At 38.9% G+C, this 14,044-nt stretch overlaps 1 protein-coding gene across 1 annotated transcript in view; it reads left to right on the forward strand.

The window, feature by feature from the left end:
* Nucleotides 1–4,814: 4,814 nt before the first annotated feature.
* Nucleotides 4,815–14,044, forward strand: part of AKAP1 (A-kinase anchoring protein 1) — a 49,364-nt gene continuing 40,134 nt past the window's right edge. The window contains exon 1 of the mRNA XM_012548072.3: nucleotides 4,815–4,961. The gene's annotated coding sequence lies outside the window, so the exon portion shown is untranslated. The remainder of the gene's footprint in view (nucleotides 4,962–14,044) is intronic.

Raw genomic sequence — 14,044 nt, forward strand, 5'->3', positions numbered from 1 at the left:
TCGGTGTCACATTCTCCCACTAGTGTATAGCAAAAGGACCCCTGGGGAAAGTGGGTTCAGGTTATTGAGTACATAGGGCAAAGAGGTAACTCCTAGCTCCTGGGATTTCTTTCTTTCTTTTTAAATAGTAGTCCTTAAAATGTCTCCATTTGGGATGGTGTAGCCCTTCTGCTGAATGCCTTATAGACTTGTGACTCTTTCCTCATTGTGATCTAGTGATACTGATAAGAGACCTAGGAAATTCCAAATCCTCCAGACCCCTCGAAGTTCACATGGTCCTCCTCTTTACCAAAATGGGAGGGAAAGAAGGAGGAGACCAAGGTCCCTGCCAGAGTTTTATTTTTCTCCTCATCACATCAGGCAATTTTTTCTGAAGGACTATAGAGATTCTCACCCTAAGTCACTAGGAGCTTAAGCTAAGCTAATTGGATGTATTTTAAATGACCTTCATGGTACAAACAAGTTTTCTTACTCAATTATAAAAGACTTGCTATGTATAATTACTCTAGTTCATTCAATGATTTTTAAGAACTTCTAAGCAGATCTAAGATTTTTTTCGTATTTAATCTAAAGACTATTATTGATTTATTAATGTCTAGACCTAGGTCACACATAATTTTATGCCTCTAATTCCCTGATAATCCTTTCCCAACAAAGTTGAGCATAATCAGGGTGTAACATCTTGTCACTTATTTTGAGTGGGATGATATGATTTGTTTGATTTGAGTCAATCTACCTCCACTCTTATACCTAACTGTACACCTGGGCAACAGGTAGGTCTAAGAATCCCTCCCAAATACTTGAGCTGAGGTGGGAGGAAATATCCTCCATGAAAATGAAAATATTATCTCCAATAAAATGATTGATAGTCCAGTAATAGTATTCCCAACACTTTGACAAAGCTTTAACATATAGTCAGTGCAATGACTGCCAGATGCCTAGAACATATTTTAAAATTCATTTCATTTAAATTGCATTTCTAGTATTATATTGAATCATATTAATAATGGCCTATAAAATTTGGCCTCTAGATAAGAGATCATTTCATCATTAGATCACAGAAGTGTATTTTCTGGTTTTTAAGAAAGAAGCATTTTCTTGAGAGTGTATATATATATATATAAACTTTTCTTTTACTACACTTACACCTGGTTGTTAACCTCATTCAGACTGGAGATGGAAATAACTATGAAAAAAAGTGATATAGAACTCTAATTTGTGCTAAACACTGCTTTATTTTTATAACCCATATCTGCTTTCATGAAGAAAAGAATTAATTAATGAACAGGTAGTTTTGTTCTGCTTTTCAAAAACATTTTGTAGACATTTTTCACTAATGTGAATCTAATTTTATCTATTCAATTGTGTATATAGATTTGGTAAATATGTATCCTTTAAAAAAAGAAAATGGAAATACTAGGCTTTAAGGAATAGAGAGTCAAATGATTCATCTTCATTTCCTCCCTAGAATGTCCTTATAGTCCTTTTTGGAAGGTGGAAAATGTTGGGGGTAAATAGCAGCAACTTGTAGCTTGTTCTCCTTTGAGGCTGATAACTAAAACATCAAAGGAGAATTTTATGGGACTTATGCATCTTTATTTTACCTCTGATTCAGTTCCACACTGTCTCCCTGCAAGTCAACATCTGGCAAGCTAGATCATGAATCAGACACTTCTTGTCGGTGGTCACCCTCTCCAATGCAGAAACTCCTGCTACTTTGAATCAGTTTCAACTGGGGGACCCAGGAGATCCTGACTCCTTAAACTCATGAGACTACCTCTAAAACTAGACAGAACTATTTCAGAATCAAGATTCAGTCACCAATGCTTAAAGGTGGAAGTCCTAGCCATGGAACCAAGGCCCAGGTCCTGTCTCAGACTCACCTAGGTAGGACAGGTGTTCTGTGTTCTGTTCTTTTTCTTTTTAATTTTTATTTATTTAATACTTTCTCCTACTTACATTTAAAACATTTTTAAAAACATTTCTTTGAAAAACTTTGAGTTCCAGATTCTCTCTTATCTCCACCTCCAGCCTTCCTTAAGAAGGCATATGTGAAGTTATGTGAAACATTTCCATAAAAGTCTTGTTGTGACAGGAAACATAGATCTCCCCCTTAAAAAATCTCAAGAAAAAAAGTAAAAAAAAAAAAGATATAGGCACACACACAGAGAGAAAGAGAGAGAGAGAGAGAGAGAGAGAGAGAGAGAGAGAGAGAGAGAGAAGAGAGAAGAGAGAGAGAGAAGAGACACACAGAGAGAGATAGAGAATGCTTCAATCTGTATTCAGACACAATAATCAATTCCCTGTCTGGGTATGGGTAGGATTTTTCATCATAAATCCTTCAGTGAATTGTGAATCATTGTACTGCTGAGAATATGTGCCCTATTCTTGAAACTGCCATATTGCCAGATTACAACTAGATGAGAGTGGGCCTCTTTTCTACCTTTCACTAGAAATTTCAGTTATATCTTTTAAAGCTTACTTTGTGAATGGCTCTTCCCATCTCAGTAGCCTATACTCCTGATTCATTCTTTCATATTCTCAAACCTCAGGTCAGCCTGAGTGAGAAAAGGAGTGGGAAAGGAGGGTTTGTGTGAAGGGATCACTGAGGGCTTCGCTACATAATCAGAAAGCAGCAAGCTCCCTTCACACTTGAGCTACATGTATCCCTAGCACTTGCCAAGAAAACTGAGAGTTATGTTTTATGGAAAGTACTCCAATCCAACTACTGATACATAAATATTTCACTATTCCACTCCTCTGGTTTAGTTCACCTTTCTGCCCAACCCATTAATATTTTCTCTATCCTATATATAAAATTTCCAATATCTTTCTACTGTAATATCTTATTTACAGATATTTACATGTTTGCTTTTTTAAAGCAAGCCTTCTAGATTTCTCCTACATTAAAAGACCTAACATTCATATTTGACAGATCACATTTGCCCCTGATCTATGGGAAATCCCCAACTTCACTAACACTAATACAAATATCAAATCTTCTTCCTACTGGGAGGGGCACGTTTTGTTATATAATCCGAATCATTCTCCCCAAAGGTCCATTGATGTTGAGAATCTGATAGCAGAATATATTTATGGTATATAGAGAAAATATGCCAGCTCTACAAACCTATTGTCATTAAAAATCCTGGAGACAGGAATCTTTTTGTATCAAAAAATTATAGAAGTGTTAGGAAGTATAACGTGGGGCCGGATAGGGGAGAATGCAATTAACCCCAAAAAATCCTTTGATGAATTTTAACCAAGCCTAATAAATGTTTGCACTTAATAAAAAGCTTGAGCTGAAAGAATTATTTAAATATTTAAATTTTAATGACGTGTTTTAAAAATAATTCTCTAGCTACTTCTCACAGAGTTCCCAGACAAGCTGGTTAGTCTTAGTCTTTGCAGACCAGAGACTCCTTTAAGGTGGAACTCCGCCTTCGGAATAAGAAGGTGTTTCTTTAGGTCAAACTCCTCCCTCTTGGTCCTCCTGGGATATTCTGCACCCATTTCCTAGGTAGCCAAGGAGCCAACTGTGACTAATAATGTCCCTTTGGTGAGCCTTTCTCACAATTAAGACAACTGGTAGAGCATGTTTCAGCTTCACTTTATCAGTTTGTTCGAATTGCTAAGAATCTTTATTTTGGCTTTTAGGGACCGTGATCCTCAAGGGCACAGTCTTCATCTATACCATCAAAAGAACATCTTGTGGGGCTCTCTGGGAACTTTTATTTTTATTTTATTTATTTTATTTTGGAACTTTTATTATTTTTTTAAATCCTGTGAGTCTAATGCCAATGTCTTCCCTCTGTTATCTCTAATTTGTCCAGTACATATCTTAACTATGCATAGTTGTTTGGCCATTATCTCTCCCATTAAACTGCTTGTATTTTGACAGCAGGAACTGTTTTTTGCCTTTCTTTGCACCCTTAGCAGAGTGTTTGGCACAATGTAGGCACTCAATGCTTGCTGGCTGACCGGTGGATGTGGTGCTTTGAATTTCAGAAACAGCTAAGAGAATGTCAGTCCTCCCTACCAGCAGAAAGACACTGTTAGAGCCGGAGGGACCTGAAAAACCATTCAGTCCATCCTCATTTTTTAGAGGAAACAAGTGAGGTCCAGAGAGAAAAAGCGACTTCAGCAAGTCGGTGACTTAGCTGAGATTAGCCTATAAAATCACAGAAGGCTCACACCGGAGTCAGACGCCAGGCTTGCAGAAAATCGGTCCGTTCTACCTCCTCGCCCCAGAATTCGGGCCCTAGCCCAGCTCCGAGCCAGGGAAGCTGAAGCGGAAGAAGCACAAGAGCGAGAAGTTTCCCTCAAGGAGGAGAAGGGGCATGCAAGTTTCAGGGGCGAAGGACACTGACCGCGCTTGCGCGATGGGTGAAGGCTGCGTAGGGAGGAGCTGGTTGGAAGCGGGTTTGCTGGGGCGGCCAGGAGGGAAAGGGGAGCCTTCCGCTCGCATGTGCGCAGGGGCGAAGATGGACTGCTGAAGAGATGGGCGGGGGCGGAGCAGGGAGGAAGGAAAGATGGAGCGGGGCACTGCGCGTGCGTAATTGTGTAAAGCCAGGGAGGTGGGTGGGGGCGGGGGGAATATGGGACTGCGCGTGCGGGAAGGAGAGGTAACGGGGAGTTGGGCGTGGGTAGGAGCAGGGAGAGGGAGGAAGCATGAGGTTGCGCGTGCGCAGTGTCTGGGGGGCGGGGCGGAGGTGAACCTCGAGGGCCCGGGAGGCGGGGCGAAGGAAAGGGGCGGGGTTTCTCAGCGCGTGCACATCTTCGGCGCGCGCCTCCACTATTTAAAGTCTCTGAGTTGCACCAGCGAAGTGAGCACGTGGGGGAGCGGCCGGAGTGCAGCCCAGCCGAGTCCCTGGGCGGAGGCGGAGGAGGGGGTTGGGGGGGGCGGGGGCAGCTGCACGTGGACGGACTCTGCACCTGGGGGGGCGATCGCCAAAGAGCTCGTAAGTGTGGGTGATCGGGTGGAAGAGGTCTCCCCGCCTCTGCCCCGGCTCGGTTGGGGGGCAGCGGTGGGCGGGTGCTTAGCCCCGGACTTCGCTCCGCTCTTCCACGCCCGTTCTGTCGGTCCAGCTCGTGGGAACAATTCCTGGCTTGACTGATGGCTGAGAAGTGCGGGGGAAGCCCGGAGCGGAGCAGCGGTTCCCCGCTCCCTGCCATGAGGTCTGCACCTTCCCCGTGGTCAAGCTCCCCATGCCCCCCCGGTCTCCGGCCGGTTCTGGGCTGGCACCTTCCTCCGTAACTTCACTTTCTAGGTTCTCTCTCCTTTCCAGCTGCCCCAGCTCCCCGAAAAGCCGCCGAGCTGAACTTGTCCCACCCAAGGTCGACCAGCCCCGCGTGCGTTTACTTTTCAAAGGTCGTGTGTACCCAGCCCGAGCGGGCAGAAGGGGGCCTTGGGACAAAACCGGATGCCAAGGGCCCAGCTCGGGCATAGGGTGGGGCCAGGGGGTCCGAGCCCTGGCTTCCTCCCTTCTTGCCCACTCCATTCCTAGAGATGCTGGCCTCGAACAGCAAATAACTCTAGAAATGTCATCCGCAATTAGGCCCCAGTCCCGTCTCAGGTCACAGAACGGGGCAGATGGTTACAGAGGCAGGCCCCCTTGTTAGGTGCGCTGATAGTTTATTTTTTGGAAGACATTAAGTATTTCTGCAAAGCTGATCACGTGAACCTGGAAATCAGTCCTAAGCAGGGAGGCGAAAAAAGATTCTTGGCAAATATTTTGGGAAGAGGAAGAAGTGGGACATGATGGAGATTCCAAAGGAGGAGTCTGCCTAAAAAAAAGCGGAGTTGTGCGTTTCATTAGAGCTGCTTCAGACTCAGAACCCCTAGAGTTCCTGTTGGACAAATCATACCGAGAAGAATTGATTTGGGTGAGGTGGGGGAGTCTGCAGCAGCGAACTGGGTGCTGGGTCTCTTGGGTGGGCACACGCACCTGTTTGAAATTACAGTTAAAACAAAGCTAGAAAAAAAGGTACTTGGGCAGGAGTCTGCTCGGCCTCTGGAAGGGGCGGGCATTGAGTTTGGCCAGCCTTTCTTTTCTCTAGTGGCACTTAAGCGCTATTGGACGGCAGCTGGCAGAAAGTGTATGATGAGACTAACGGGTTTTTGTTTTGTTTTGTTTTCTTGGCTCTGTAATGTTCACTGAGTCTACGGGAAGTGCCTGAATGTTATATAACTGAAATTCAGTTGTTTTTTTCCTTTCCTTTTCGTTAGGAAAACTTATTCCACCCTCACTTTCCTGGGGGGAGTAATGGAAAGTAGAGGTGAACTGCAAGCTGTAGGTGTGTGCTCTGGGGGCAAGGTCAGGTGTCAAAATAGAAACAGTCTGACATTTTGATTCTAGTTCTGCTTGCAGGATGCCCTGTCTAGCAGGTTCCCACTTTCTCCATCTGCCGTTACTGATAACTGGTGGACTTTGCTCTCAGTGGAGGTAGAGACACCTAGAGAGATACCTTTTAAATTGGTGCGGATTTTTTTTTTTTTTCGAAGAGGGTGGGGGAGAGACGAGGCTGGTTTACCCATCCTTTTCTAACTTAAATACAGACTAAATGTTATTTTAAATTTTTCTCAAGTGAAACCATTCTCAGCTGAAACGGCTTTGTACAGCTTGCACAATCTTCCCCTTACTCTCCCTCCCGGGTTGGTTTTAATCATCAATAAGGGAATGGCTCTTTGTTCACACAATTTAAATAAACACAAACCTTTTAGGAATCACTACTGAGATACCTATAATAGGAACGAAATTCAAAACTTGTTGACTCTTCCACTGTTTACAGACTATGTTATAATTTAAAGTAAAGCTCTGACTGCTAAGAAATGTAAGGAACTTTTAATACTTAAATGACACTTTGTATTATTTAAAACAGAAACAGTAAAAATCCTGTACTATTACTTAGTATTAACCTGATTGTCTTCATCTGGATTCACTTTGAGTTTTTGCAGATTCACAGGAAAGAAATTCCAGTTCATCTCCGAAAAAGTCTCAGCTTTTTTCTTTTCAAAAATTGTAGCTCTAGAAGGACTAGAATTTAAGAATACCTCAAAGGACCAAGTTGTATCAATTAACACTATTATTTTAAAAATCCACCAGGCAAAGAAAATAGGATAATAATTTTTATTCCAAAATAAGATTATATCTGTTTGTAATTATCTGTATTTAAAGTGCATTTAGATAATATTGTGTTTTATCTTTTCCTAGTTATGTAATTCTGAAGTATGGGACTAGGCTGAGATTCTTTAGTTGAACACTTTCCTCCCCCCCTCTTTTTTTAAACAACAATCAATTAACAAGCATTAATTAAGCCCTTACTAAGTACCCTTTGCCACATTAGCTGGTGTGGATACAAATATAAAGAAAAGAGACTGGACAAAAAGAAGTGAAAACAAAAAGCATTTATTAAGTGCCAGCTATATTTCAGCTATTCAGATGTAAAGTAAAAAGGAGGAAAATCACAGCTTTCAAGAAGTATACAGCCCATGAAGGAGACAATGTGTATCTATATATTTATGTTCAGAATAAATAGAAAGGGAACAAAGTTGCATAAAGTGTTAAGTAGTAGTATGGTCTGGATTTGAAACTCCTTTTCATCACAATGAAAAGAACTTATTTAGATTATGGTAATAAATTAAGGAGAGGCAACAATATATAAAACTCCCAAGAAACTACCACTTAGATATGCAAATCAGTTGAAGGTACTAGAATTCCTAGAGTAATCCTTATAAATAGTGTGCTGTTAGATGATTCTCCAGAAATTTGTAGATAATGTAGAGTGATTGTGATGGTGGTTAAATGATTACTTAATGTTTTCTCCCATTTATCAAAGTTCAACCTCTCCCTCCTCCCCAATAAAAAGTAAAACCTATGCATCATATACATAGTCAAACAAAACAAATTCTTATATTATCCTTGTAATATATGATATGAGTGTATGTCTTATTCTTCATATTCCTCACCTCTATTAGGAGATGAGTAGCATTTTCATTGTTCCTTTGGAGTTAACAATTGATTGTGCTGATCAGTTCTTAAAGCTTTCAAAATTATCCAGTAACAATGTTGTAAAAATGAACAAATATTTTTTCTGGTTCCGTTCACTTCTCTCTAGAATAGTTTATACAAGTCTTTCCCAATTTCTCTGCAATTGATTAATTTCTCACAGTATAATAGTCCTCCATTATATTTACATACCATAATTGAACAGAACTGAACCTCCTTAGTCCATCTCTTTGCCACTACAAAATAACAACAAACTGCTAAAAATAATTTTATACATATAGGACCTTTTTCTTTTAATTTGATCTTTTTAGGAAACATGCCCAATGATAGTATCACAGGGCCAAAGAATAAGCAGAGTTTAATAGCCTTGGGGATGTTGTTCCAATTACTTTTCAGAATGCTTCTCCCAGTTAAAACCCACAGTGCTTCCATGTGTCTGTTTTCCCAGAACCTCTCTTAACATTTATCATGTTTCTTTTCTTTTGGCCACTTTGCCAATAGAAGGTGTGAGACAAGAATTTGAATTGCTTTAAATTTGCATTTCTCTAATGGTTAGTAATATGGAGCATTTAAAGAAAAACATGGGAAATAACTTGGATATACCTGGAACACCATTTCTGCCCTATTCTCTCCCCCTTTCCACGTCCTTTCCCCCCCACCCCCCCAATAACTAACAATGTTTTTGTAGCTGCTGTCAGGAGCTGATGAAGCTTGCCTGCTTTGAGTTGAAAGGCCCATACCCAGTTAGCATGGTCTTCCAAGGACACTGGTGATGAGATTCCAGTGTTAAGTTCTGAGCATCAATATTTTAAACTATTTCACTTAGTACCACACATAGTGAACTGCATGGACCTTGAGCTTGGATTGGCTGAGATTATAAGACTATAGCTGGTTTTTTTTTTTTTTTTTTTTAATAATAATTCAAAGCTTATGGAGGTTTTTTTTTGTTTTTTTTTTTTTAAGGCTTTGCTCAAATTGGCTTTGCTTTAAGGGTTGCTTGGGTAAACTCAATACTTAGCTCCCTAAAATTCAGGAACTTGATATTAGGGGAGAATTGACTTGACTAGACAATAAATAGCATTTCTGAATACACTAGTTAAGCAAGAGCTGGTTCCTTCCCCTTAACCTTGCATTTATGTTATATATAGATGGAATGTAAACTTCCCAAGGACAGAGACTTATTTTTGTCTTTGTATCTCCATTTCTTGGCATGTAATAGTTGGCTTAATACTTGATATCAGTTTCTCAACTGTGTGAGCTCTGAGACTGAGTTCTCAGTTATGTGTGTGAGATTCAGAGAGCTATACAAATAAATATCCATCTATGTTCTCTATATATTAGTGTTTCATGTTGGAATAATGACAGTGCATTCATTTTTAGTTTGGCTTTGTTTTCTGGCATCTTTTCATCTGTGTGCTGAGTGGGTTTGGAATCAGACCTCTCTGAATCCTTACAGCTACCTTTGAGACCTAAGACAAGTCATTTGACTTGTCTTTGCCTCACTTCTCCCTCCTACAGAAAGAAGAGCTTAAATTTCTCCTAAGAAATCACACCATTGGTCTTGGCAACTGTGAGCAGAGAAGAGAATTCACCTATTTCTTGTTCTGCTCAAGTGTTCACTGGAGTCAATAAATACCAAATGCTACTATGTATCTGATATTCTTGGGAATACAAAAGGGATGTAACTTATACAAAGTAAATAAAAAATGGATACAACAAGTGGATGATGGGTGTGATAATGAAACAATGGGAAAAGGCTTTTGGTAGCAGGCACTTCTCAAACCTTTGAAGGCTTATCTATTCCTGGTGTGGGTTGTATAAGTAAGTCTTGAATTTTCTTTGGTTGACCTGTTTTGCTTCCTTTTCTTTATCTCCAGTAGAATTTCTTAGATGATTTCTTAGCATATGTAGTCCTGCAGTACAAATTTAGAGGTGACAATCAATTGAAGGCTAAAATTGGAGTAAGGAAGGCCTGGCTTTACTTCTGTCTCAGATCCCTATTAACTGGGTTCTCTTTTGGCAAGTAACTTTTTCTAGCCTCAGTCTCTATCTGTGTAATAGGGAAAATGGTAGCTCCTACTTTTTGGAGCTGCCGTGAGAATAATAAGAATTTAATATTTCTAAAGTGCTTTGCAAAAACCTTACTGTTTTAGGGGGACTGAGAATAATAAAGAAGCCCTGGATAGAATATATGAGTCCTGTCTTGCAAAATGTAAAGACAACAAAATGGTTTTTTTTATCTTTATTATTCTCAAAAGTGAGAGCAGGTTTGGAAACCAGTAGTACATGATGACTAGCAAACCAGACTCAATAAGGAAGACTTGAATTTGAATCTCACTTCAGACACCAATTGTGTGATGTCTGAGCGTATTATTAACCCCTTGAATTCTCAATTTTTCTCTGTAAAATGGGAATAATAGCACTTATATTACAAGGCTATTTTATGAATCAAATAAGATGTTTGTAGAGCATTAAGGTTCTTGTTTATTTTGGATCTAGTTCTGCATTAGAAATGTTAGTGAGATTGGTTCTTGGCCTTGATTCATATAAGGTTCATTAACTTTTTATCAGACTAAACCTCTTGTTGTTTTACAGCTTTTATCTCTCTCTCTCTTTTTTTTTTTTTTTTTTTTTTTTTTTTTTTTTTTTTTGCTTCTTTCCCACATTTCTCCAATTACATATATAGTTTTTTTCTTTGTTTTAAAGGGTTTTGGTGCAAGTGAGAAAGGAGTAACATCCACCAACAGAGCTTGTTTCCTACAAAGCTGGCCCAGACAAGACATAATGGTATATTTTATTATTGCCATTGATTCATTTCTAGTCACAGTGGATGTGCTTCTTCCTCTCCCCTTTATTCTCTTAGTAAGGGGAAAGTGGTTAGGAGGTAGAGGCACTATGGAATATATACTGACCAAAGAATTAAAAGGACTTGTTCTGATAGCCTGTTTTTTTTTTTTTTTTTTTTTTTTTTTTTTTTTTTTTTTTAACTTTACCTTCTTTGGTTTGTGCTTAAGGCTTCAAAGAAGACTGCAGGGGTTTTTAAAATATTTAGCATTTGTTTGTGAGCCAGCTGCTGTCTAGTAATAGTTAAGTGGATTTTTCAAGGTACAGGTTTTTCCTGGAAACTGTCTCACTTAACTCCTCCCTAAGGAAAACAAAACAAAATAAATATGCAGCATAGCTTCTTCTGCATTTTAAGAGCTCCTTCCATTCTTTCTGTTCCTTGCCTTTGGACATTCTTCTAAACTGACTACTTATTGTAATAACGTCTGTAGAAGGGCATCCTATAACCCAGTCAGCCTTATCTCCTAGCCTTTTGGCTAGATTTGTGTTATTGAGACCCACTTTTGTTCTTGTATGAACAAGAATTGCAGGACTTGTTTCCTAGGTGAGTTCTTTCATCTGGTGTAAGCATGTTCTGTTCAGAGCAAAAAAAAAAGTACTTAATACCAATTCATTGATCCTCCCAAATTACCATGCTTTTAGAAATGTTTTTCCTTCAATTTCTCTCCCTCTTCCCCCCCCCCTTGTGTAATTCAGGGAAAAGATAGGCTTGTCATGCCTCGTAGATATACACATCTTTTGAAATCTCTTAACTAGAACATTTAATAACGAGTAACTGCACAAATCTAATAGCTTTGGTGACAATTTGTTAAATTTTTCTGTGATAACATACTGAAAGGCACTAAGTAAGTCTTGATATATAGATTGGGAGAGAAAGAGCCATTAAATTATGAAGTAGTTTGAAAGATCAAGTTAGAGACTAAATACTTACAGAAAGGGACAGCAAAGTGAAAGGCCATGCTAACTTAAGGCTATGTGAACATTGAACCTGCTGCAGGCATCAATCTTTCAGGTTTGGCTTGTGAAAACATTTATAGTGTGATAAGACCTGATTTTTGGCCTTGATTCATATGAGGTTCATTAAGACTTTGCCTTTAACTTTTTTATCAGACTGAACCTCTTTTTGTTTTATAGATGTTTTTTTTTTGCTTCTTTTCCACAATAACATTTTATTTCTCCAATTGCATGTAAAGATTGTTTTCAACATTCATTTTTTATAAAATATTGAGTCCCAAATTTTTCTCCTCCCTCCCTTCCCAGTCTGATATGTTATATATGTACAATTATTTTAAACATATTTCCATTTTAGTCATTGTATCAAGGATTCTCAATGTGATTAATTTCTATAAAATCAGAGGGATTACAATGAAAAAAATATGACTTGTTGCTTGAGTTATTTCATTCTGCTTCCTCCCTGATTCCCAGGCCTAAGTCCTTACATATTTAGGTATTGGAGCACTGTGGTTTGCAGTTGCTCACTGAGAAGGAAGTCAGTTCAAGATGAGAATAACTTTTTAGCTTATTAAGCCTTGGTTAGACATGTGGCATATTGGAATTGGATTAGTTGTGATTATACTTTTAGATCAAAGATTCTGATATTGAGTAGGGTCTGTTTAAACCCCATACTTTAGAATTAGAATTGGAATAAACTTTAGAGATTGTTTTAGCCATATGGCTGCTTGATTCCTTCCCATGGTATCTTTGACAAGTAATCAGTCACAGAGATCTTACTATCTTATGGCAACCTGTTTTAAAACTTTTTGGTCTCAGGACACCTATACACTCTTAAACATTGAGGGTCACCTCCCCAAAGAGTTTTTTAAATTGATATATAACAGTATTAAAAATAAAAGATTGTTATTATGAAAATGGTTTTGGGCTTGTGTCTTGGGGATCCAGGTTTCCACACATCCCCAGGTTGCACTCTGAGAGCTATGACTATAAACTATAAATGGAGATACTGTCTTAACTAAGTATCTGGTATCTCCAACAGGGGCTTTCTAGCTAATAATAGATACTTCATTAATATTAGTTGAATGTCAGTAAAAGAATTTACAGTTTACTTAAAACTGTTCAAGAGAGCTTTAGCCATATTGCTTGCTTTCACATTTGTGTTACATGTGGAAAATTACTAGCTTGCCCATTCATTGCTGTGAGCCCAATGACTCCAGTAGGACTCTTTTGCTTCTGCCTGTCTCAACTCCTGAAGACTATGAAAATGACTGAACTAAAGAAAGCAAAGGCCTGTGAGTAATAACATCTGTGTTTCCCATTTCTACCTCACTCCCCATTCAAATAAAACTTTCATAAATATTTTATGGGAATTTTATGTTCTTCATTGTATATTTAGGGATGCCTTGTAAATGTCCTTTTTTTTTTTTCAACAAACATTTTATTAAGCACCTTTTTATGCAAAGTACTATTCTAGGTGTAAGATGAATTGTTTATGTACTAGCTGTAGGTTAAAATGCTTGGGAAAAGGAGGTATTGCCTACAGAGTGTCATTAGCTGTAATAGCCCAGAAAATTGGTCTGAAAACATTCAAATCAAACTAAACAACAACCACCTGTACACATTAGACACCAGTTTCCTGGTGATCTTGAAATCATCTCTCACTTTGGGGATTCTTAATTTTTTTCTCGTATTATGTTTCCTTTGAAAATCTGGTGAAACCCATGGATTCCCACTCACAAGAATGCTCCATTTCAATTAGAGGTTAGTAGAAATAAAGAAACTGATTTCTTTCCTCCCCCCCTCCCCCCCCCCCCCCCATTTAAGTTTATAGATTCCTTGAAATCTCTATCTCAGGTTCAGAATCTCTGCTTCAGAGGTGCAGAAGCAGGATAATATAATAAATGAAAAATATGCTAGACTGAATCTGGTTCCTATCCCATACCTCCCTGATTGTTAGAAGCTAGGTGATCTTGGGTATGTCATTTAATCTCTACGAGCATCTGTTTTCTTAGAGATAATACTATAGTGCTGACCTTTTAAGAAAATTATCAGTCTTAAATTGGATAATGCTTCAAAAATTTTAAAAATACACAAATATCCATATGTGGTAGGCAAAGCTTAATGGATATTTAAGTCCAGGATCCAAGTCACTTTTCTGATAACATCTTGTGTCATTCTGCACAAGCAAATCGTAATGTTCTAAGTTACACTCTGCTTTGGTGGAAAGTGTTTTCCTC

Source organism: Sarcophilus harrisii, chromosome 4 (genome assembly GCF_902635505.1).
Source record: "Sarcophilus harrisii chromosome 4, mSarHar1.11, whole genome shotgun sequence".
NCBI classification, from domain to species: Eukaryota; Metazoa; Chordata; class Mammalia; order Dasyuromorphia; family Dasyuridae; genus Sarcophilus; species Sarcophilus harrisii.